Genomic DNA, 26204 nt, shown 5'->3' with positions numbered 1-26204 from the left:
CTTAAGAGTCATAGTATCCTAAAGAAACCAAAGAAAGAGCCCTTCCTCTGAGCCATATGAAGATAGGGATTTTAGTTAACTTTCTGGTTTTTGATACATCTAGAGATGACTGGACCATGTATGATGTCACAAAAGTTTTCAAGCTTCTAAAATTTAAGATCTACAAAATTGATAATTTTCATTTTCTTTTTGAGTGGCTTGTCCTCAGCATATTATATTGCTCAATGGCAGCTAACAAAACAAGGACAGTCCCTAAAAATAGATGCTTTTTAGTAAAAAAAACTGAGAAAAGTTTTATGTTTCTAGGACTCCCTTTTTAACACAGGCTGCAAACTTCAAGGCTATTTAATCAAACTTCCATAATTCCAAAGCTGAACATTGTTAAGATCTTATAATTCCTTCAAACTTGCTGATTTAAAAACAAAAACCCAAGGGGCACCTGGGTGGCTCAGTCGGTTGGGCATCCAATTCTTGATTCTGGCTCAAGTCATGATCCCACGGTTTGTGGGTTAGAGTCCCACATCAGGCTCCACGCTGATAGTGCAGAGGCTACTTAGGATTGTCTCTCCCCCTCCCTCTCTGCCCCTCCCAGGTGTTCTCTCTCAAATTAAAAAAAAAAACAAACCCAAGACATCAGAGACATCAACTGTATCAACAGGTCAATGTTATCAACTACACAACACGCAGTATTATTTAAAACACTTGCTGAATAGTAGATTCCATGTGCTTTCATCTTCTGCTTACACCAATGTCAAGTTAATATTTATTCAACACTATGTGTTGATACTATGTGAAAAGTATTCATGAATTATCTCATTTAGTCCTTATACTATGCAATGAGGTAGGAATTACTATCTTCATTTTACAGATGAATAAATAAAAGCTTAGAAGTTAAATAATCCCTCACAGTAGTGTCACTTGTAAGTGGTGAATCAGTCACAAGCTAATAAAATACTTGAAAAATGTCTTACTGCAGAAACAACTGACAGCAAATATTAGAATTACAGGAATCATCCCTTAAAGTTCTCTGAGTTGTTCAGAAAAAGGTTTCTGAAACTTCTACAATAATTTGGAAGGAGAAAATAAGATGCTTACAAACTAATTACCAACGAAAACACCAAGAGGTGAATGTCTTCTTTTAATCTTAATGTACACAAATTAAGTGGTAAAAATGTGGTAAAGAATGAAACAAGCAGCAAAATATCTTTATAAGTAGGTTGATCACCCTCAAAAGGCCAGACTGCCAAAAGTGATAACCAAATTTTGTCTTCCTGATTTTGACGTCAGTAAGGATGATTCACAAGAGTACAAATATACACGATGTAAATGACAACATGAGCAGCGATGCATTCATTCTTCAATGAATGTTGCTAAATAGCAGTAAGAGTTATTTTACAGAAGGTAGTTTTCAAAAGTTCCTAAGAGCTTTCCCTTCACTGTGTTTTAAATTTCTATGTAAACCCATAAGGCACTTGTGTTTATATAGCTGTAGAGTAAAAATTAAACAAGACAGATAAAAACATTTGAAATTGTTTTACCTTTAACTCATATCAACTGGCCATATTTGAGAGATTACTGTTATTCCCAAAAAGGTACTTCAACTTGAAACAGAATAAATGATATGGATAACTGTTGGTAACAAAGACAACAAAACAGAAGCAGCAATGAGGATAGATGCATTAGCCCTTGGAAACAGTTTTTTCCCTAGTACTCTTTGCTCTTATTACACAGTTGCAGAATAAATGAGCCACTCTAATTTGCCACCCTAATATCTCAGAAACTTTACAATGAAAACAGAATCTAAAAGCAGGAACTACTTCAGTTTCATTTCCTTTCACTAAAATCTTGCTTACACTTACAATAGTGTCTACAGATAACCCCTGGACCTTCTGTTCTCTTTCTGAATTGCTCGCTCAGGGGACCCTTTGAATTTCTCCACTACTACTGATGCTTTCTCATCAGCCTGTAAGTGTTCAAGAGTCTTCCAACCCTCAAATCGGAGCAAAACAAAGCTCTTCCCTTCAGTATCCTCCTAGCTTTCCTCCTCCTCACCAAACTTCTTCAAAGGGCCATATCTATTTGCTATCTCTACTTCCTAACCTCCCACTCACTCCTCAAGCCAGCACAATCTGGCTTCCATCCTACCACTCCACTGAAACTGCTCTTGCAAGAGGTACTTTACTTGAGCTCAAAAGACTGGAAATGTTGTGCAGGCACAGGCCTCCGTTGTTGACCACTGCATCCTCAGGGCCTGCCGCATGGGAGGAACTGAATACATGGTTATTGTTCTTGCTGGGGCATGTATTCCCCTGACCACTCTCGAACTGTTTGCCCCTCCACCTCCCACTAGGTTTCTATAACCCTAGCTGTGATGTTCCACCAAGTCAGTTAGGAAACATCTAAGTTCAGTCAAGGTAAGTAAGCGTGATCTGAGAAAGGCGGGCCTGAAATGTAGCACATGCAAAAGAAAACAAATCCAATCCTCTGTGAACCTGTCTGAAAAAAAAGTTGAAAGGGGGAGCACCTATACAAGCTAAGCGAAACAAAACAGCTCAAGTACAAAAATTTGTTCACGGTTTTTAACAGACCAGCTAGTATCACTATCTGCTTTGATTTGAAGAGTTTCTCACCGTTAAGTGGAGGCATCAGCCAGGATCTCCAGAGTGTGACGTGACTCTGGATGGCCCAACTAACTTCCCCTGCTCTTGTTCTCCACTCCTAGCAACTTTCTTTAGTACTTCATGTAAAATTTCCCGCAGATTTGCAATCAGCTGACATGAATAGCTGACATGTTTTGAAAGAAATTTCTTGCTATAAAGCTTTAGATTTAAATTCCGGTCAAGACTGATGAATTAAACCAAGATCCCATGGTATTCTGAAAACAAAAGAGCCCCAGGGAAACCTACTTTGTGGATTTCCAAAACGAAAGACCCCTAGTCTGTAACTAAAATATGTAGATCTCGGCAGGCTCTTGGCAGCTGCCCTTCCTGACAGTGTTACTATGTTACAAATGCCTACCATGAGAACTCACCTTTTAGAGAGAAAAAGCACCTAGTAAAAGGTCTAAAGCTGCAACCAAATGCAGTTAGAATTCAATTATCTGAGCTAATGAGAAAGGATGCAGACAGCATCCTAGATAATCTATAACTCACAAATTTGGCCTTAAAATATGACCTATGTAACAGCACATTTACCTTACAAATTGTCTTTGCTAAGCGCTATTTGTTCCTTTAAATTTTCCTCTGACCACCTATCAATTGAGAAGATAACCTAGAAATGTGTGAGGCAACAGAAGGAAACCAGACAATGAACCAGGCTTAAAAATAGTCATATCATCCACAGATAACATAATGACATCCTTGGGGGGAATTATTATAAAACAGAAGGTACATATGTGAAAAACCAAATATAAACACATTCCAAAACAGTGCTCAAGAGTATACATGTGTGTAATATACACAGGTAATGCCACAAGTAGGTCTACCTGTACTGATAACCTTCATGGAAACTATGGGAGGAATTCCCATAGCAAACAAATTCTAGGTAGTTGACCTTTTAATGGTGTTGTTTCTTGGTTTAAAGTTTTACTTTCTCATTAAAGGTAGAAAGGCTAAAGGGTAAAAATTAAAAAAAAAAAAAATTATTATTTTGGTTAGAAATGATTTGAGAATAAGCCTGTCCTATAAAGCAGAATTTTAAACTTTCCCTCACATAACCCACAAAAGCAATACATTTTGCATGATGACCCAACACATACACATTAAGGGAAAAAAAACCAAAACCAAAAACAAACTTCACCAAACAGTACCTTCCCCTTACTCTCTGGGTACTCTTGATATTTTTAGTTCTATTCCATTTTATCGTAAAAGCTGGTCATGATTCCCTAACTTGATTTTACAAACCTAAATCTATAAACCAGAAATAGGTCATAACTTTAAGTAAAAACAAAAAAACCCAAAAACACCCAAAACGGACACTGAAGAGTTTAGAGAGAATGACCAAAACCAACAATTTCCCCTAAATACTATTAGTACCACTGGGGTTAGGAAAAGCTAAGTCCTTCCATACAGACGTTATGAACGATGTCAAGTAACAAAAAAAAATTTGAAATCTGAAGTTTTTTTTTTTATCGTTGGAGCATGTAAGCAATATAATTTAAGGGGACTCAAAACTTCTGCAGTATTTCTATTCTGCATATTTAAGACATCAATTCTCCTCTGATGAGTTTGATAGAAATAACCCATTTTACATTATTTGAATGAACCACATAATTTGATAAAATGAAAGTGTTCCTTTCCTATTCGCAGAATTTTGCATTAAATAAAAAAATACTATTTTTCAAATTCATAATACCCTCAATCTAGGAAGCAAGCCACTTTAAGGATAAAATTAAAGATACTATTGGTCAGAGTACATGTTGGTTTATACTCCAGGCAACTCTACAATACACCACAAATTTTAATGCACATTTTTTGGACTAAATAATTTCATCCACGAGAATGTATCCTACAGAAGCATTCATGTAAGTACACAAAGATCATTCCATACAAATGTTAATTCCTGCATTGTTTTAAAAAGCAACTGAAAGTAACTTAAATATTTATCAATGAGGAATAGGGTAAATAAAAAGTATAGCCATAAAAAAAAAAAGATAAGGCTACATTACTAATAGGAAAAGGTGTCTAAAACACATTTTTAAGTGAAAAAAGTTTCTGAAAGGCATTTTCTCTGGATTTCCCTCTTGCCTATGATATCCTTTCTCCTCCAACAGATCTGCCTTCTGCTTGCCTCTTAAATTTCAGTGTTTCCCATATTTCCTTATCCCAGAGAGAGATCTCATCCAATTTTTTTTTTTTTTTTAATATATGTTCATAATGCTGAAACCCCTATCTATGGGCTGCGCAACCTCTGGATCTATGTACCCAAATGCCTTTCTGAATATCTTTATTTGACTGTCCCAAAGATATCTCATATTCTCCAATTCCAAACTGAAATCAACCTGTACTTAAAGAACAGAAACTACCTGTTCCTATACAACGTTCTGAATTCTAAGTCCTGAAATCTGAGTGATAGCCCTGACTGCCCCCTACTTTGCCATTCCCCCTCCCACAAATTAAATCTTCGATATATTTAACATCCCGTGACCTATAGGGTCTCATTTCAGGGTCTCATTATTTTTGGCCAAGATTACTACAGTCCACTTGATATTCCTATCTTATCCATGGCTAAGATACTATCTCTTTACTCCATCTAGACAAAACTACCCCCCTGGTTCCTCCACTGGCACTATGTCACAAGTCATTTCTTCTAATTTCCTATTCTTACTTGCTTAGAGAACTCATTTACTACACCTTCAAAACCCATTCAGGCATGAAGTTTCCTGTGAAGCGAGATCATCAATACTTATCAAGTTATGATGTCATAGGTACTATGAGAGGTGCTATTCATACACTAATTTAACCTCAACCATCCATTTTACACAGGAGAAAACAGGCTCAGAGAGGTCAAATAATCTGCTCAAGGTTTCAAAGTACGGAAAGTAGGACTCTAACATTAAAGCCAGTGTTTTCATTAGGTTAGGCTGCCTTTCTGAATCAATTAATCCCTCTTTATATCTATCTCTTTTATTACATTCAAAGTAAATAAAAAATTTTTCCCCATGTTTTTCTCCTCTAGCAGCCTATTAACCAATGTTTCTCAATCTTAGCTTTGTGTTAAGTTTTCCTTTTTTTAATAGAACAGGTGGATTTAAAGACCTGTATTTTTAAAAGTTTCAAAAATGCTGCTGGTTGTTAGCAAAGGTTGAGAACCAGTGAATTAAATACCAAAGGATAAGAATGCTGCCAGACTTTATAACTTTTGGGGTGATATAAACGTCTGCAAACTTCACTGAACTGATACAGGTAAAGCAATGAAATTTGTACTTTTTCTTATAAAAAGCCTTCCCTAACTTACAATGGTTTGAGTGTACAAACATTTCTTAAAGTTCTGCCATACACATTTACCTGAGAGTATCACAAAGAAATGTCACCCTCAAGATTTAAAAAAGAGTTAAACAAAAAAACGTTCTCAACATAAAATTTTCAATACTTAAAAATGGCACTTGGAAAATTTCCTTAAAGGATCAAATTTAAGTTACTGCAATAATCCTTGAAACAGATATTAACATATAACATAAATGTTACAGAATTCTTGGAAAAAATAAAATCCTGTCTGAATAATCAGTTTCAGTTGAATGTTAAGAAATTAAAATGTAAACAGCAACAATAACCTTTTCTCTACTTCCAGAAACCAAGGTCACTGGCAATCTGATTAAAATCTGTACCTTTTATTTAGGTGTAACACTTGCCACTTGTTTCAAGTAAACTTCTGAACCCTAAGGAGACAGAAACCTAGCACCTGCTGGCTCATTAGGATATAGAGGAAGGAGTCTGAAATATGAAAGAAGAAATGATAACCACAGGTAAAAAGTATTGAATATTCATTCATTTGGGCTCCTGATAAAAGATTTGAATTTGATACTTGAAACTCTTGGTATGATTTTTAAGAAATAAATATGCCATTAAAAATATTTGGCATGGGGCGCCTGGGTGGCGCAGTCGGTTAAGCGTCCGACTTCAGCCAGGTCACGATCTTGCGGTCCGTGAGTTCGAGCCCCGCGTCGGGCTCTGGGCTGATGGCTCGGAGCCTGGAGCCTGTTTCCGATTCTGTGTCTCCCTCTCTCTCTGCCCCTCCCCCGTTCATGCTCTGTCTCTCTCTGTCCCAAAAATAAAAAAAAAAAAATAAAAAAAAAATATTTGGCATAAAAAGTTAACTTAATGTAGGTTTGTTACTCTATAAATGGCTACTAAAAACAAAGGCCTTAAGAAATGAACGCTTCAGATTCTGAGTGTCACTGTTGCAGAAGTGTTTGTTTTACCTACAAATTCTTGAGGTCAACATTTCTGCATCCAAACAATTCTTCATTTTGCCTCTTTAAACAACTGATCTCATTAAGATATATGCAAATATTAAAGGTCTTATTCCTAGAAGTCTTGCTTTGAAAAGTATCATTTAGGGGCACCTGGGTGGCTCAGTCCTATGAGCGACTGACTTCAGCTCAGGTCATAACCTACCTCAAGGTTCAGGAGTTTGAGTCCCACAATGGGCTCACTGTGCTGTCAGCCTGTCAGCGCAGAGCCTGCTTCAGATCCTCTGTCCCCCTCCCACTTGTGTTCTCTCAAAAACAAAAAACAAAAAACAAACAAAAAAAAAAAGTATCAAAGTTAGTATTGAAAGAATAAGATGTGAATTGGGAATGATGTCCTCTATTACCTAAATATGCAATTGTTAAATTTAACATAAAAATTCAATGTTAGCAACATAGGATTTTCACATGTTGTTAAACTTGTCAGGTATTTACTTCTCATGTTTTTGCTTCTCATGTAAAATGGGGTCTCCACTTCTATCCTATTTTCTATTTAGGAAATTGGAAGCTCTTGCTACTTGTAAATCATATCATAGGCAAACTGGAGCATCTGACCGACCATTTCCTTTCCAATTCTTAGGTCTCTGTTTTTCCTTATTGACTGTGCTTGCTTAATACCCCTAATACCAAATCCAATAGTAGTGGTGAGAGCAGGCATTAGTATTCCCCCTAAATTAAGATACTGATCTTTGGTTTGAGGTTACATACATTTTGTCATATTACAGAATTATCCAATTCTTAAGTTGCTTTGTTAAAAAATTTTTTAAAAAGGAGTTTCCAAATGCCTTTTCAGTATTTATGGAGAGAAGTACATAATTTTTCCTTAGATCTATTAAGGTAACAAAAATACCAGTATTTATTCATAATTGTTTTCAGGCTGTTCAATAGTCAGGGAAGCCCAATTTGTTTTCTGCTACAGGAAAAGGTATGTTTCAAAGTAATCAAATAAGCATTGTTAGATTATGTGCTCAATTACACACATGTCAAACAAATATTTAACTTATTTAATACAATTTACTCCTTACTTTCACTTTTACAAGTAGGCCTCAAAACAAACTGAAATTTTCTCGTAAGTATGAAACATTCAAATTAGTAGTATAAGTCCTTTCAGGTTTCATCTAGGCTCTTTTCTTATTCAACTCCTCCTCAAGCAATCTCATCCACCTAAGGCTTTAATTTCCATATCCTAGGACTCCTACTTTATTCCTACAGCCCAGCCCTCAAACTTGAGCTCCAGACCAGCCAGGCCAACTCTCTACAAGTTCTCTCCTCTTGAATTCCTCAACTCAAACTAAGCTTAACAAGAGAACTCAAGCTTTTCTTTCTCAAACCTGGTCCTCTTCCAGGGCTCTGTAACTTAGTAACTAAGTGGGTGGAGGGGCCATCCCCTAAGTAGGAAACGTAAGAGCCACCCTTGACAAAGCTCCTCACCCTCCTCTACCTTCTAAAGAAGGACTTTTATCTCATAAATCCCTCAATTCTAGAATATCTATCTGTACCTCCTTTCAGCTCCCCAGACACCCTTCTGGTTCTGGTCTAAAAGCTGCCATCACCATTTAAATGGTCTCTCCCTGACCAGTATTCAATCATGCCCAACCCAAGAAATCTCTTTAAAAGTCAATCTGATCACATGGATCTCCTACTTGTGATAAGGATTTTTTAAAAGTATATATTATTTATTTTGGAGTGCCTGGGTGGCTCAGTAGGTTAAGTATCAGACTCTCGGTTTCAGCTCAGGTTATGATCTCACAGTTTCATGGGTTCAAGCCCCACATTGGGCTGCGCTGGCAGCTTGGAGACTGCTTAGGTCTCTCAAATAAATAAATAAACTTAAAAAAGTATATTTATTTTGGGAAAGAGCACAAGCATGCACATGAGAGCCTGAGTAGGGGGAGGGTGGGGGAGAGAATCCCAAGCAGGCTCTGCACCCCCAGCATGGAGTTTGAAACAAGGCTCGAACTCAAACTGTATCTTGACCTGGGCAAAATCAAGAGTTAGTTGTTTAACCTTCTGAGCCACCCAAGCACCCTGTGATAAAGATTAAAAAAAAAAAAAAAAAAGAATCTTTAATAAAGTCTATATAAGCCATTCCCATCTTTCCAGTCACCACCTTCTCCTTCCTTCCCCTATCGTTTCTAATGCTCCACACCAGGCTTTCTTTCAGTTTTCGAAAGGCAGATAACGTTCTTTTATGCCACAGGGCCTTTGCACCTGTGGTACCATTGCCTAAAACATTCCCACACATCCTTCAATTCTTAGAAAATGTACCTGAGGCATTGATCCCTCATCTAACACCTTTCCCCAAGTCCTCCTACATGTATTTCTTTCAGAGCATAAGAACTGCAGTATAGTTTGTAATAAAACACTTACAATTTTAAAGATGACTGTGCAAACTGTACCCCATGAAAAACACTGACAACCTGAAATGTATGATTTTTAAAAACCCATTTGCTGCTTTCCAGAATAGTGAAGTTAATCTTATAGTTCTTTTCCATAGATAAAAATAAGTCAGTGTCATGCTCCTGAGCAGCACTGTCCAACTAAAATATAGTATGAGCCACATAATTATTTTTCCAGTAGCCTATTAAAAAAAGCATATGAAATTAATTATAATATACTTTGCTTAACCCAAAGTGCCCAAAATATTATTTTAACATGTAATCAGTCTAAACTATGTATCTTAACATTAGTTTTGAGATCTGGTTTTTTTTTTTTTTTTTTTTGTTTTTTTACACTTAGAGTACATCTACTTTGGACTAGTTTTATTAAAAGTGCCACATGTGGCCAGTGGTTACTATACTGAACATAGTTCCAGAATATTGTATTTCTTTCACTTAAATAGCTAACAGAATCAGTTATTTTAAGAAGAGCACATTATCAAGCAATTTTAATCTCATATCAAACAAGGACACATCTCCCATTTAAACCCTTCAAAAAATGTTTAAATTATGCAAATATTCCATACTGCTGAAAAGCCTAAATCCAAAATAAAAATCTAGGTAAACACTTTAAAAACTGCATATTTACTGATCATTTGAGGAGATTAAAGGAAGACAGGTACTCTCAGCCACTGCTTGAAGGACTGATTTTATTACAACCTCTTGAAAAGCCATTGGTTTCCCTTTGATTTAGTAACTACACTTCTAGGACTCAATCCTATGGAAATAACCCAAAACAAAGTCCAAGATTACAAACCTGTTCACCAAGATACAATAGGATTCATACATACATGTGTGTAGGACACTCGAACTCACGAGGGCGGGGGGGGGGGGGGGGGGGGGGGGGAACTGAATGTAATCCAAAATGTTTAGTTATCTCTTTGTCGTGTGATGACTAATATTTTAATACATATTATTCCTTTTAACATGTTTACTGAGTGCTGCTCTGTGCCAGGCATTAATAACAGATGGGTCCCTGCCATCGAGGGGCATACCAGTTTTCTTTACACTTTTCTACAGTTTCCAAATATTCTACAATATTCTATAATAAACATTTTCCTTTCATAACTTTAATAACCAGAAAAACATAATATGGAGTGGATGCTGATTTGGGCAAATCAGCTGTAAAGGGACATTGAGCCACCTGGAGAAGAATTTGAATATAGCCTCGTATAGTAGCTTAGATGAAAATTTTCTGAAATGGTAAGGGAAGTTTAATTAATGCAAAACAACCTACAAAGTAGTCTGTGCAATAAGACTCTGTTTTGGTATAAAGTGCATGTTTATATATGTAAAAAATAGGTGAAAAGATATGCATTAAATTGTTAACAGTGGGGATTTCTGAGTAGTAGGAGTGGTTTTTTTTTTTTTTTGGCTTGCCAATTTTCTACAATGCCCCTGTAACAAAAGACTACTTTAAAAAATTAAATAGATACATACCCACTACTTACTGAGCATTTACGACATACAAAACTGTGCTAGATTCTATAAGGGGTAGAAGTGAGTAAAAGGAGTCGCAATCTTAAAGAAAATTACAGTTAATTAGGGGGAACATAAGAAACAAAATGCAAGCCAGAATATAAACAGCAAAGTAAAATGTAGTTATAAGGAATCTAAGAAAAGATCTTACCTGATTGGGAAGAGGAAGAAAGAATGGTGAAAACAAGAAAAAGCTTCATGGAGACAGAATCTGAAATGAAAGGGTTTTAACTGATCCGATCCAAGTAACAGTGGGCACTAAAAATAAAGTATGGGGCAAGTATCAAAGAACAGGAAGTCACATAATAGAGTTTGGTTAGAATGTAGGATATATGAAGGAAGTAGGCAGTATGCTGGAAAAGTAGGCTGTGGAGGGCCTTGAATTTTCAGAAGGGAGTATCTCTAGAAGTATTTTTGAATTTAGCAATGGTGAAATTACTATAGGTTCCAATTCCAGAGACTGACTGTATCACTGTAGCCACCTCCTAATGGAATCTTCCTGCTTCCACTCCTGAACTCCTATAGTCTATTTTCTGTACAGCAGCCAGCCAGATCCTCCCCGCCAACCCCAGCCAGATCCTTTTAAAACATAGATTATGTCACATCTCTACTCATAAGCCCTGCAGTGGCTTCCCATCTCACACAGTAAAAAGCCAAAGTCATTAGAATTTCTACAAAGCCCTGCAACACTGCTCTCTCACCCTCTAGCTCTCTGATCACATATACTACTATTCCCCTTGCAATTCTCTGAATATTCCAGGCATACTTCTGCTTCTACCACTCTTCCCCTTATTCTCCTCACCTCCTTCAGGTCTTAAGCTTTCTCTGACCCTATCCTATATAAAACAGCAAGCTCCAACAACCTCTCCCTCCTAGCTCTAAGTCAAAAAGTCTGAACTCCCGTATCCCTCCAAATGGACGTTTTTCTCTAGGATACTTATCTGCCATTTTTTTTTTAATCCCCCTACATCTACACAAATGTGTATACACACACACACACACACACACACACGTGAAGTTCAATGAGGGTTGTTTTTCTTAGTTGATTTTAGTATCCTTAGCACCTAGAACAGGGCTTCACGTGTTGCCATAAGAATGAAATGAAGAGAATATCATGGTGTTAGGTATTTAGTTGAAATGGTTTATGGCATATTTTAAGTATTTACATAAATGGAACCTACACTGTATTCTAGTTTACCAGTTTATTTTCCCCTGAGAACTATTCACCAAAACAGTGCTTATAAGTTTTGAGCATACAGCTGAACTTTAATTTATTAGCAATTTATCTCTGCAAGGTTTATTGAAGTATTATTTGAAATAAGGATGGTGGTGATTGAAGAAGAAAGAGTATAAACCTATGTTCCTTTTTTCATTTCTCCCGAACTAATGAGCAGTGGCTCCCCACCTCTGCTTCCTCCCCAGTGTATAGTTTCTGACTTTTTCCTTTTCCTAGGGAAGGGGTCTAATCCAGACCTATGAGCCCCCACCCCAGGGTAAGGTCAGCAATAAAACTAGGAGTGTGATACAGGGCTGTGCAGCTGGTTGGCAGGAAAAAGAGGAGAGCCCAGGCAAGGGAGGTTACTGCAGAAGAAACTCAGGAGGGGAACAATTTCTTGACTTAAATATTTTCAAGTTAGAACTTCCTTATATTTTAAAAGGAAGTCAAAACAAAATAACATTCAACCTAATTCCCTACCTTCGTTTTAAATATACAATGCTGAAAGAGTGATACTTTTAAAATGAAAAACCTGACCTTTTATTATGATTTCAAGCATACAAAAGTTTAGAAAAAAATATAATGAATGATCAAGTACCCACTACCTAGCTGTGTTAAATCTTTTACCAAATCTGCTTCAGATTTATTTAAAAGACAGTAAAGCTACGGTTGAAAAACCACAGGCCCTTCCTAGATCCTTTATCCCTCTTCTGTTCTGCAGAGGTAACTTTAATTCTCATTTGGTATTTATCATTCCGATGAATGTTTTTATACTTTTGTCATATATCTCATGATTCCCAAAAAATATATTGTATACTTTTACATATTTTAAAAACTGTATTAAAACTACAGGAGTATGATAAGTAAAACTATCATATCCTGGCTCTGTTACCAGCTGTCTGACCTTAGGTAAGCTGCTTAACATTTGTGCCTGTTTCTTCTCTGAAAAATGGAGATAATACCACCTGAGTTTGTAGGGTTGTTAGGAGGATCAAATGAGTTAATATATTCTATATAAATCACTAAGTATCTCACTCATAGCAAATAGTGTATATCAGAGTTAGCATTTATATAAAGTTGCAAAATAACCTGTGATTGTATTATATACACACTCTGTGAAAAAAACTATCAAATTGATATATATCACCCATGTAATGCCAGATATTTTTACGAATTGTGTAAAAACTATAAATACTTATGAAGCTCAGGCTGGAAAGGTTCACTAGCCTAACCACTAAGAAAAAAAGTCCTTATTTTTTAACTTACTAATTGTAGATAACATTAACAGTATAAACATCTAAGTAATTTATGACGGTTTAAAAATACCTACTTAATGGCCTCCTTTTATGAGTTTTGGGGGACAGGGTCAGGAGAGAAGGGGTAATTCCTCAATGAGATGCTATTCCAAGAATTTAGACTCTTAATGGAAGCACTTTAGATTTCACACAAAAATAAAACATTTGGTACTCAAATTTCACTTGCTTTCTGAACTTTTAATTGTAAGTAAAATAAATTAAAAATTTAAATGATACTTTATGATAGGATTTATCTAGATGACAAAATTTTCATAAGGACAGCTGGATTCTGCAAAATTTATCGATGCAATTAAGGACACTGTATCCAGTTATGGACACATTTGATACAGGGTTATTTTTATAATAATCTCTAGGTCAAAATCAGAAAACAGAAAAAATGCCCCACATCTTATGTGAATTCTAGTTAATTTCTTACAAGAGCTTTCTAAAGGTTGTGAAATATATTAATTGATCAAGTGTAGATATATCTAATTAGTATATAGTGGAATTCGATCTAATGAGCATTTACTAGGTATCATTTACTGGGCTAAAGGTTTTATACAAGATCTTTTAATCCATGTGCAACATCTTCATGCACAAAATTTACAAGACCACAAATACTCGGCGTAAACACATACTTCTGCGAAGTTAAAAATGACTACTACAAAAGTCAACCATTAAAGCTGGCAAAGCATATAAAATGTAGATAAACTGTGCAAATTATATCAACAGAACAGTGTTGACATATTTGTTTCCCCTAGTTTGGCATATATTTCAATGTTTAAAAGGTTCACTGAGAGTAACAATTAAATGTAAACATTAAGGATGAAACGTCTCCCCCTCCTATCTCCAAAGGAAAAAAAAAAAAAAAACCCGAAATCAAAAACCCAATTTGGAGTGGGAGAAATACTCCGTGGAAGCTAGTGAAAAGACTACAGTTCAAAAGTTTTACTTTTCTCCTAGTGAGAACTTTGAAACGGAACCAGTGCTTTTATTTGTCCCCCTTGTCATACCCCCACTAAAATATTTACAAGTATGAGTCCTTTCCTCAACCGAAGATTCAGTGAGAAACAAAGTTATAACTCGCATTAACCAGTAAGAAAAATCTAGCCATTCTCAGTAACTTCCTAATGGAGAAAAGACCCTACTACCGTTCATCCTATAGTCTTGTCCTCTGCCCAAGCAAGACACTGCACCTGCCAAATCGGGAGTTTAAAGAATAATGGTCTAACTTTGCGAACGCGATCTGGGGAGGAAACGCAGATTATTTCTTGAGGAATGCAAGAAAGGAGCAAAAAAGATCCTTTCAGGAAAGGATTCATGGGCTTTGGGGCTTTCCTCTGCCAGTTGGAGGATTCAAAATCCACTTGCTTCAGAGACCTTCGGAAGCAGCCACACTCCGGTCGCAGCCGGCCTCGGGCCTGGGAGAAGCAGGCAGTGTTTACACCTGTCACGAGGAAGGGGGAGGGAAAAAGAGGAAGCCCCAGCAAAGCCCCAAACTTCTCGACAGCTCCAGAGAGGGAGCGGCCGGCCGGAGCTGTGGGCAGGTGGAAGCGGAGGCGCAGAGCGACCCGGCAGCGGCCGGAGAGGTGGGAACAGCTCACACTTCCCCCGGCCGGTGCCCGGGTTGGCGGGGAGGGATCCTTGAGCTTTGGGCGCCGCCGCCGCCGCCGCCGGCGTCCCCGCACCCGCCGCGGAAGAGGGCAAAGCCCAAGTCCGGAGCCCGCAGGCCCGCAGAGCCGGCACCGTCCCCGTACCCGCAGTTCCCGGCCCCGCGGCAGACAGGTGCTCCCGGCCCGGGCAAGGGTCCGGCCGGTGGGCTGGGCCAGGTCCCCGCACCCTGTTCCCCCCGCACGGCTGGAGAAGCGAAGCGGTGGCGCTTACCTGGCTCGTTCGGGGCGGCCGCGATGGGCATGGCTCAGGGGCCCGGGGAGGAACTGGCTCCCCGGGGAAAGACCGGCTAGTCCGACACGGAGCTAGTGAGAGCGGAAGGCAGACTGCTCACAGCCCCGTCAGCGAAGCAGCGCCATGGACGCCCACCCGGAGTTTCAGCGCTGTCGCGGGACCCCCATCCCATTACCCTCCGCCCTCTTCCGCCGCCGCCGCCGCCTCCACCTCCTCCTCCGCCGAGACCCCCCGCCCACTCCACACACTCTCCCATCATGCAGCGGGGAACCGCTGCTGCCGACACGTCACTTCCGGGCGCAGGTGGCTAGGTCGGGGCCGGGCGCTGTTGGGTGCAGGGAGGTAGGGGGAAGGGGGGGGGTGGGGGGAGGACACTCCAGGGGAATTAGTGTCACAGAACGCTTACCCCTGCGCAGGCGCGGTCACGCTAAGCGCCGGCCGCCATTTTGGGTGAGGGCAAGCTGCCCTTTTCCTTTACTTCCTTGCGAGTCATCGAGCTGTTGCGGGGAAAGACGTCCTCCTGCGTTCCGCCTCTCTCGGAAACAGCGCTCCCGCCGAGGGACAGGTGCTCCTCAGCCGGTTAACTATAACGTTCAGTCAGGACCGAGTTAAGTCTCTTGCTCTCTAAATAAAACTGCAATACAGAACCATTATCTTCTCTACCGAAAGCCTATTAGGAGAGCCCTTATCAACTTGCCCTTTTCGCCCCGGAAAACGACTTTTTCATTCAGTCTAAGTCCCTTCCTCTTTTTAATTTAAACTGACAAGAGGAAGATGGTAGTTAATAACAAAGAAGAGATTGTTGTATATAAAATCAACCTTAACAGGATGGAAACAGAGGGAAAGCACCCGCTGAAGACTGACAAATCAATCGGCTTTGAGACCAATAACAAAAAAATTGGGAATTTTGCTAACAAATGGAGACGGTGGTAATTTTTCATACCTGCTGCGGGAGAATATCCAATGAAGCAAAAGAAATAAAATCAATTTATGCATTTCTCTAGCAGGGGTCATAATGGATTCTTTTTCTATCATCAGTGTTGAGCAGTTGATTATTTGCATTTTTATAACCTTTTCCTCTCTTATCATAAATATCTCTTAGAACACCGACCACTGTGGCTTCAAGGATTATTGTTATCGTTCGAGATGATGATCCCGGGGAAGCTACCCTGCAAATCATGAGCCCTGCTGAGTGCCCATTCTCCTCACTTTTGCCAAACCTGCACCGGTAATTTGAGTAATTTAAAATAGTCCAAAAACAGTAAAGCTCAGCAGCTACGCAAAGAAACAGGATGGAAAACACTCCCTCAGCCAGAGAGAAGTGTCCACCCCCTTGAGTGGAGAAATTATACAAATCGGGAAGATAAGGACAAAAGCAGTTCATCACGGTTTATCCCGCCTCTGCAATATTCTAGACAAATTAACTTGAAGCGCTAAAATAGACCCGCATTTGTCTTTTTACAGCTCAATTGCCGTAAAAAATACGGAGACTGCATCACTTTAAATTGGAGTACCAATTGTTTTGTGGTGGTACTGGATTTTTTTGTTATTGCTCAGTCACTAAAGAAAAATCTATATGGCTTGTCAAATTCCTATTGTATTTCGCCCCCTGCTGGTGTAGCTTGCGTGCAAGCTTGAAAAAAATATGTATAGGTCACTATAAATGTTTATTGACCAAGAAAGAAAAATGTGTGTGTGTGTAGAGATTGTAAATTGATTTTAGATGAACACGTTTTAGTTTGATAGCTCTACTAAACGAATATTGGAATAAGAGCATATGACAAAATCCTAAAGCAGACCCTACACCAATAAAATGTTTAAATTGAAATGAATTTAAACATCAAAACGTTAAAAAGAAAACCCTGCTTCGGAAAAATATCTCCCTGATCCATACATAACATAGGATTACAAAGTGATGATTTTTGTCAGGTAAACGCAGAAGCCAGTTCTGTTCACTTAAGTACAATTTAGAAATCAGTGTCCAACTTTGAATATGGAAATTGAGTAGCTACTTGGTCAGCTGACTTGTGAGTGCAATCAACCAACTTGTAGTTTCACACAGGATTCTGAAGACAGTATTCCAAAGCCTGTGAAAATGTACTAAAGGACAGTCTGATTCTGAATGTTTTTAAGTTGATGCATCTGTAGGAAACAATTAAAATGCATTGCATTTGGAAGAAAATTCAGTGCATTTGAATCTAGTGATAATTTTTAAAAAGTAAACAAAAACACTATGACCATTAATTACCTAAGACTTTGCATCAAGTGACCATCGTGTGTCTTCTAGTTTTTCCTCCTGTGCAGTTTTTTTTTTATTTACAAAGTTGTAATCATAATGTAAATCAATTTTGTATCCCCATTTCCACTTAATATCATGTTGTAAGCATTTCCTTCTATCGTTTCACATTTTATAAAAACTAAATTTTAATCATCTACATAGTATTCAACAGAGTGGACACAGTGAATTGTCCATTATCCTATTAGTAGATATTTTCCACTATTACAAATAATACTCTGATGAACATTGTGTGCATGTGGCTTTGTCCAATTTTAGGATTTTTTCCCCTCAATATAAAAATGATTAATAGCCTTTTGGCCCTTTGTCATCTTATATTGTTTTCCAAAAGACTATACCAATTCACAATGCCACCACTAATACAGAAATGTATCAACTTTACCCTCCTTACCAACAGATAATAATTAAAAAAGATTGAATTATACTTTATGGACTAAAAGTTGAAAGGACCTTAACTGTATAATTATATAAGAAATCAACAAACACAAAACCCCAGCAATGTGGTTGAAAGGACCTTAGCTGATAATTGTGTAAGAAATAAACACAAAACCCCAGCAACGTGATGTTCTGGAAAAGCAATAACATAGATCTGGGTCTGTGAACAGGGTCTATTATCATTATGATTTTATATAAATTACTTAATCTCTCCGGACTTCAGTCTTATCTGTCAAATGAGAGAGTGAAACTAGACCACAGGTTCTTAACTCTTAAGTAGCACGTGTGTCTTTTTGAGGATATGACAAGTCTTTGGTGCTTTCTGCAGAAAATGCTCATCCCAAATTTCAGATTTCTTAGAGCTCCTTCATGGAAGAGGGTCTATGAATTGCAGCTTAAGACACCCTGTGCCAGATGGATTTCCAAGGTTCTTTTCATCTACACATTTTCCTAGGATTTCATTTTATAATCCATTAAACACTTTAAGACTAAGTTATACTTTTTAGTGGATAGTGATATATTCATATATTACTTTTCAGCACTTAAATTAGAGCTATAGGTATCAATATGGTTAGATTATGAAAACAAGTGAATGAAGTTTAAGAATGGGTAAAATATGAATTTTATAATGTGAGTTTTTAAAACCAATACTTTATTATAAAAAAATGTATATCCTAAAGTATAAAAATATGGACTGGAATGACATATGCAAAATTCTATTAGGGGCTAGTATGGGTCAGGAAACACTAAAGTGGACTTATCTGTAATTGCAATGTGTTATATATAAGAAAATATGAAGCAAATGTGACAAGCCATTTACATTTTTTCTTTTCCCAGCTTTGAGATAAATGACAAATAGAAATTATACTTAAGATGTACAACTAGATGTTTTGATCAATCCATTTACATTAATTCTAAATAGAGGGTACATGGATATTGGTCATAATTCTGACATGTTTTGTATTCATTTTTTCATGGTTAAAAACAGCTTTTCCAGAACCAGTTGTTTAAAAAACCATGAATTGTGAACAGCATCCTAGAGAGTTCCTGACGTATTGTACTAATGCTAATATTTTAGATTTGTACAACTTTCCGAAGTATTTTTAAGTATATTATCTCTCCTGATTCTCACACAGTCCTTGTAGAGCCTCTGTAGGGTCTCTCAGTTGTCTGCCACTGTTTCCCCAAACTTAAAATCACTCCAGGAGCCACACTGCCCCACTGATTTTCTGGAGAACTTCCTACTGGCATTTTGGGCTTCTACTGGTATGTTAGAGCTGACAGGAACAATAAGTCAGGTGTCCTGGCTTCTGCATCTATATTAAGTATGCCAGACCCTACATTTTTTTTTAACGTTTATTTATTTTTGAGACAGAGAGAGACAGAGCATGAACGGGGGAGGGGCAGAGAGAGAGGGAGACACAGAATTGGAAGCAGGCTCCAGGCTCTGAACCATCAGCCCAGAGCCCGACGCGGGGCTCCAACTCACAGACTGAGATCGTGACCTGAGCTGAAGTCAGACGCTTAACCGACTGAGCCACCCAGGCGCCCCCAGACCCTACATTTTTGTTTTAAGTTTTATTCATTTATTTTGAGAGAGAGCATACATGCATGCATATGTGCATGCATATGTGCATACATGGGGGAGGGGCGGAGAGGGAAAGAGAATCCCAAACAGGCTTGCAGCGGTCAGCTCAGAGCCTGATGGGGCCTGAACCTAAATCAAGAGTCAGACACTCAACAGAGCCACCCAGGCGCCCCTGCACCCTAAATTCTTACAGCTCTGTAGACCCCATGAAGTAAATGTTGCTGTGGTGCTTTTGCGAAGAGGAAATCAGGCCAGACATCTCCCAGAACAGGACGAGAGAGACTTGAACAGGGGCTATGCTAGGACCTTACTCTTCCGTGAGGTAGAGGACTTGTTCTCAGACTCCATGCAGGATGTTTGCCTTCCTTCATTAGTGCCATCATGATGAGCCTCTCTCTTCTCAAGTAATTAAGTCAGCCAAAGCTGAGGGCTAAGAAGTAGACAGCGTCCCCAGGGGGCTGGCTATCCCTTCTCTCCACACCTTTGGCCCTTTTTTAATCCTTAGGCTATTTTGTCTCACCCAAACTGTGTACATTATCTTTGTTCCTCCCTCCCCAAACCGAAAGACAAAGGCAATTGGACACAGTGAGCCCCCTGATGTGATGCAGTGTGAAATTCACGGATCACAGAAGTATGGAGATGGAAGTACACAGTATTCCTGCCAAATATATTTAATCTGAATCTTATTAAACCTTTAAAACTACCTTCCAGTTCACAGGAAATACTGGAGGAACGAGTTAAACAGGGCTACTACGAAACAATGGCACCAATCCCTCATGTGGATTATTCTACAAATAACTTCTCTTCAAAAGGGATAATCTAGGTTAAAAGGGACGTAAGAGAAATAACCAAATGCAATTTGTGGTTTTCAATAGAACCATTTGAATAAACCATTCATAAAAGCCTTTTTGGGATACTTGGGAAAATCTGTGTCCTGGCATTAAATGTTCTTGAGGAACTTTTTTTTTTTTTTTTTTTTTTTTAGATATAGTGATGAAATTACAGATATGTAGGAGAACATCCTTACTCTCTGGAGATGCCCGAAATGTAATGATGTGTAATTTAAAAAAAAAAAAAATGGTTCAGAAAAAACTCATGTACATAAAGTATGACAAAATGCTAGAAATCATTAAGTTGAAACTAGGTGGTGAATATGTGTGTGTGTGTGTGTGTGTGTGTGTGTGTGTGTGTGTGTGTGTTTTAACTTATTATGAAATACTCAAAATAGCAGATGAGAAGCAAAAGACTATTAAAAAATGCAGGGCGCCTGGGTGGCTCAGTCAATTAACTGTCCAACTCTTGATTTCAGCTCAGGTCATAATCTCTCGGGTTCCTGAGTTTGAGCCCTGCATCAGGCTCTGTGCTGACAGCTCCCAGCCTACTTGGGATTCTACCTCTCTGCCCCTCCTGTGTGCATGTGTGCACTCTCTCGCTCAAAAAGAGGAGGTCTGGATTTTAATTTTTCCTAAAGTACTGCATTCCCTAGGCAATCATTGTCAAATACACATTTCTGATTCTGGAGCAAATCGCACAAACAGTGATCTTGTGAAGGGTTTTAAAGATGTGGAAAGGAGGGGAAAAAAAACCAAGGACTGAAACTTCCAAATCAATTGTAATTAGTTTAAATCCTCTAATATGTACAAATTCAGTAGAATTACGGCTCTGCTCAGCAAGGAGTTCTAATGCAGTGTTAGCAAGAGAGAACAGCGGGAATTATATTATCAAGAGTAGTGCACTATTTAAGCGGCAGTAGTAGCTGAAGCCCTCTGTGACTTTCTAGTACTGTTTCCTTCTGCTTGAAATGTCCTTCTCCCTGCTTCTTACAGTGGATAATTGCTTTTTTGTTTTGTTTTGTTTTTTTAAGAGCTCAGTATTGGAACCCCTCTCCCATGCATGGGAAAATCACCAACTTGTGAGTCTCAGTGGGAGACAAACCCCTCCCGCCTAAGTATAAAGGCTGAGAGGGTCAGTGTAGGGAATTAAAGACAGCTGCAGATTCTTACCATGCTGCAGTTTTGAGATGGAGTTTCTCTCTCGTCTTCAGTGTGTGCTAGCCTGTGGCTTAATTTGACCAACAACATGGGTGGAAGTGGGGCTGTGTAACTTTTCAGGCTGAGCACTAAGAGATCTGAAGGTTCTGACTTTGCTGCTTGGTGTGCTCCTCCTGGGAAGAGAGACCCCATGTAAAATGTACAACTTCCCTGAGTGAAGCATGCTGAGGGAAGCCCAACCTACGTGTAGGAGTGACCTGCTCTGACTGCGCTCTCAGCCAACAGCCAGCCATGGACGTGACCCATCTTGGACATTCCAGGCGGAGCAGCCTTCCCATGATTTTTAGACCCTGCAGGTAGCGCTTAGAGCACAAGAACTGATCAGCTGATCCCAGTCATTCCACACAATCTGCAGATCTAATAATGGCCGTTGATGTTTTAAGCCACTAAGTTCTGGAGTGGGCAATGAAAAACAGGAGGAGACTTTCTCCACTTCCTTTGCTGCTAGGTGCCACACATGCCACCCAGGCTTTTCTGAACAGAGGCCCCTCCCCAGACTTTGAATGAGGAGGTAATTAGTAGAAGAACCAGAGAAATTTTTCTGATGGTGATGGTAGCAGTTCTAGCAAGACTGAGCTCTGTTGGGGCTGGTTGTTGTTTAATGTCCAGGGACAGTGGCACTGACAATACCAGTTCCAGCAGCATCCTCCCTGGACCAGATCTCTGGCAGGATTTTGGGAGATGCTTCTGACTGTGAGCTATGTAACATTTTAATAAATTTTCACTTTATCAGCCAATATCAATTTCTGTTGCTGGTGACTGAGAACTCTGATACGGCCTTAAACTGTTTGGCTTCTATTTGTTCCTTAAAATTCAAACCATAAGAATTACTCCTCCTGGAAAGCTTCACTGACATCTTCTCTGTACTCCCTGCCCCCTCAAATTTGTTTCTGCTAAGTCCCTGCAGTGCCTCATGTGTATCTCTAAGTATTGCTCTTATCACATCCTTGCTAACTGCCAATTCCTTTTCAAAAAGATTTTAACATCTATTTTTGAGAGACAGAGCATGAGTGGGGGAGGGGCAGAGAGAGAGGGAGACCCAGAATCCAAAGCAGGCTCCAGGCTCTGAGCTGTCAGCACAGAGCCCGATGCGGGGCTCAAACTCACAGACCTCGAGATCATGACCTGAGCTGAAGTCGGACACTTAACTGAGCCACCCCCAGGTTCCCTGAAACTTCCAATTTCCTAAACGGTCTCCCCACTAAACTCATAACTCTAAAGGAAAAAAAACTTTACCTCTATCTCTAGTGCCTAATATGGTGTTTTTCTAACATTTGTTGGACGAATGAGTAATTGAACGAATGAAATTGATGGTTTGAAATTTAGTATGTTTATAACTCTGGACATCCATAGTTATTTCTAAGTTTGTGTGTGTGTGTGTGTGTGTGTGTGTGTGTGTGTGTGTTTACCATTCACATTCTTGTCATAATAGAACATTGACAAGGTTCTCCTGACAAGAAAAATAGAGCAAATTTTAGAGTATTGCTTTTATAAAATACCACTGTAAATTCTTTGGATACTACCGATATCCATAATATTAATGGATTCCTTCTTAACCTAGTAACTATTTCCCTTTAATGCACTGCCAGAGACATTTTCATCGTTATTCCAATGATTACTTTTATTCATTTTTGATGTAAAAATGTTGAAAGTGTAGGTTAAAAGAATCCTTTTAGTGATACTCCCTAGAGTACTTTAAGCATTTGAAGAGTTGTGTAAAAAAATCATCTTAGAAGAAATGACAGGTACACATCATGAAGCTTTCAGCCATATCATTTAGTGAAGTCATGGCAAAAGTTCTCATGACTTCTCTTTGAGAACAGCATAGGGTTAAAGGTTAATGAAAATATTTGTATGGCCCCAAATCCAGCTATGGAATCAGTATTTTCTCACTGCATCAAGATCACCAGGCTTGGGGCATGGGCAACCGTATCTTTGAAAGTTCCACAGGTGACAGTGACATGCACCTGAAGTTGAGAACAATTAAGACAAGGGACATTCACTTTTGGCTATTAGATTTAACCTCGTAACAATGTGTTAAGCCTCTATCCCAGGTGCTGTGAAGACAAACACGAGCAAGATACTCCTTGTCCCCCGGGAGTTTGCAACCTGGTATCAGGTACATGCAAAGATTTTACATCTTTTGTGCACTTTTCTGTATGTTTTATGCTTCAATAAAAATTAGTAGTTTCTGCCTCGTGGACCCATAGGAGGTCTAAATAAGGTGCTATAAATAAGGTACTGAACACAGGGCTTGGGACAAAGTACCAGCAACTGTTAGTTGTCACTGATGTGGTTATTCCATGAGTGTTGTATCCCTACTGACTAGGAGATAGTACTGATCTCTTCCCACTGTATCAGCTGTATGGAGTTTAAGATGGACTCCTGGGGACTCCTGAGCATGGGTTCAAATGCATCACTGGTCCAGGTGTCCCAAGACCTTTCTCCTTGTTTTCAAAGCACTTCCTGGACTGGGATGAAACAGGGTTGAATCTTGGATTGTACTCAGGTATAAAAGAGAATCTGTAAAGTAACATACACTAAGGAAATGGTGTTGGTGTTTCCCAAGCCTTGGGAGCTTTTATGAGCTTACCATGGTGCTTTTATCCTTCCATCAGTATTATGCACATATGATGCTCAAATGTTTACTGAATGAGCACATAGGTCTTGAATGCATCAGAGTGTTGTTAAGTCTTCTACAGAAACGTGCCCATCCTGAATACTGGAGCACTGATCAGCTCCTGCTGACAGAATCCCAATTATCCATATCTTGTAACACCCAACCTGGGAAAATGTTGAAGCTCACTGCTGCCAGCTTCATCACAGATCAGGAATCTAGATCTGTAGTTACACAAATTATAAGTCTTTTGGCATGTAGGGCAACCACTTTCTGGTGGGGTATTTCTCAAGACTCCCTTTACTAAAGACATGATTGTTTACATTGAAAACTTTAAAATTTTTTTAATGTTTACCTAATTTTTGAGGAAAGAGACACAGAATGAGAGACTGCAAGCAGGGGAGGGGCAGAAGGGAGACACAGAATCAGAGCTATCAGCACAGAGCTTGACCACCTGGGGCTCGAACTTACGAACCGTGAGATCATGACCTGAGCCAAAGGCGGATGCTTAACCAACCGAGCCACCCAGGCATCCCTACACTGAAAACTCGAAGTCTATGGGAAAAAAAATACTAACGCTGAAAAGTGAACTTAAGGACGTTGCATGTTACAAGGTTAGTATACAAAAATAAACTTTGTATATGCTATGAACAATTGAAAAAGTGAACTTTAAAATACCACTTACAATAGCATTCAAAAACAAAATATTTGGGAATCAAACTTGATAAAAATCTGTAAGACACTTATTCTGTCAATAATAAATCACTGAGAAACTTTAACAAAGACCTAAGTGAATCGAAATATATAATGTTCATGCAGTAGAAAACTTGACATTAAGGTGGCAGTTTCCTCCAATTTAACCTACAGATTCAACATAATCCTAATCAAAATCCCAAGCATTTTCTCTAAGAATTTCCTTTTAATGGAGGTATAATTGACACACAATTCACATATTAGTTTCAGGTATACAGTGAAATGATTTGATATTTGTAAAATGATCACAATAAGTCTAGTTAACACCCATGACTGTATTTAAGTTTGAAACAAGGGACATCTGGGTGACTCAGTCAGTTGAGCATCTGACTTCAGCTCAGGTCATGATCTTGCAATCCTTGAATTCCAGCCCCGAGTCTGGCTCTGTGCTGACAGCTTGGAGCCTGAAGCCTGCTTCAGATTCTCTCTCCCTCCCTCTCTGCTCCTCCCCTAACTCGTGCTCTGTCTCTAAAATGAACATTAAAATTTAATTTGAAACAAAAAACCAGAAGTATATTTTCCCTTAGGAGAATCAGTTTTATTCAATGGAATCTAGGAAACAAGTTACTTGGATCTAAAATATTTTGTTTATTCCATGTTGTGTTGAAAATGCCCTGTTCATGGCTGATGAGGAAGCTAAAATGAGGACCTAATGAACTACACAAAAAGCCTTTGTTAGCTGGCTACTAGGGTAACGAGGAGGGTCTCAAATTAGCATGGATTTGTGCACTGATATCCATCAAACTACAGCTTTCTCTGTTGATTATAAAGGGATAAAATCACCATCGCTGTCAAATGGTTTTTCCACAGAGCCTTATCCATGTCAAATACAAACCTATTACATCTATATGGACAGAAAGGCTTGTGATAAAGGCTCATACAGTCATGGAAGGTAGTAAATTATAGGGAACGATGGGTCACAAATTACCTTAGTATTAGTCACATGGAGATATATACATGAAATTCCATTAAATTCAAAGTGTTTCTTTTCCTTTCTCACCTTTCTCTGACTTTTCCTTAAGAACAGTGTGATTTCTGGTGTTTGGGGCAGCAAATACCAATTCCATTATCTTCCCTCTGCAGTGGTTTAAAAATAAAAGTTCTTCTGACAACTTATAAACCTAAAACTCAAGGAGTTTTGTTGCTTCCATAATGTGCTTTAAA

General features: G+C 38.8%; 1 protein-coding gene and 1 long non-coding RNA gene across 6 annotated transcripts in view; one reads left to right on the top strand and one right to left on the bottom strand.

Annotated features, from left to right (window-relative positions):
* AFTPH (aftiphilin) overlaps positions 1-15542 on the bottom strand; it is a 66359-nt gene extending 50817 nt beyond the window's left edge. The window contains exon 1 of one of the 5 annotated variants that reach the window (XM_042981539.1): positions 15280-15542. The gene's annotated coding sequence lies outside the window, so the exon portion shown is untranslated. Of the gene's footprint in view, positions 1-1538; positions 1630-7115; positions 7139-15279 lie in introns of those variants that run through there. The other 4 variants (XM_042981535.1, XM_042981538.1, XM_042981536.1 and 1 more) reach the window with 4 other exon arrangements.
* Positions 15543-15707: 165 nt separating this feature from the next.
* On the top strand, positions 15708-16988 carry LOC122237339. Its single transcript, XR_006215766.1, has 2 exons — positions 15708-15907; positions 16403-16988. It is a non-coding gene; the product is annotated as an uncharacterized LOC122237339 (long non-coding RNA).
* Positions 16989-26204: the final 9216 nt, after the last annotated feature.

This window comes from Panthera tigris, chromosome A3, assembly GCF_018350195.1.
Source record: "Panthera tigris isolate Pti1 chromosome A3, P.tigris_Pti1_mat1.1, whole genome shotgun sequence".
Classification (NCBI taxonomy): Eukaryota; Metazoa; Chordata; class Mammalia; order Carnivora; family Felidae; genus Panthera; species Panthera tigris.
This window is presented reverse-complemented; position numbering and strand designations above follow the sequence as displayed.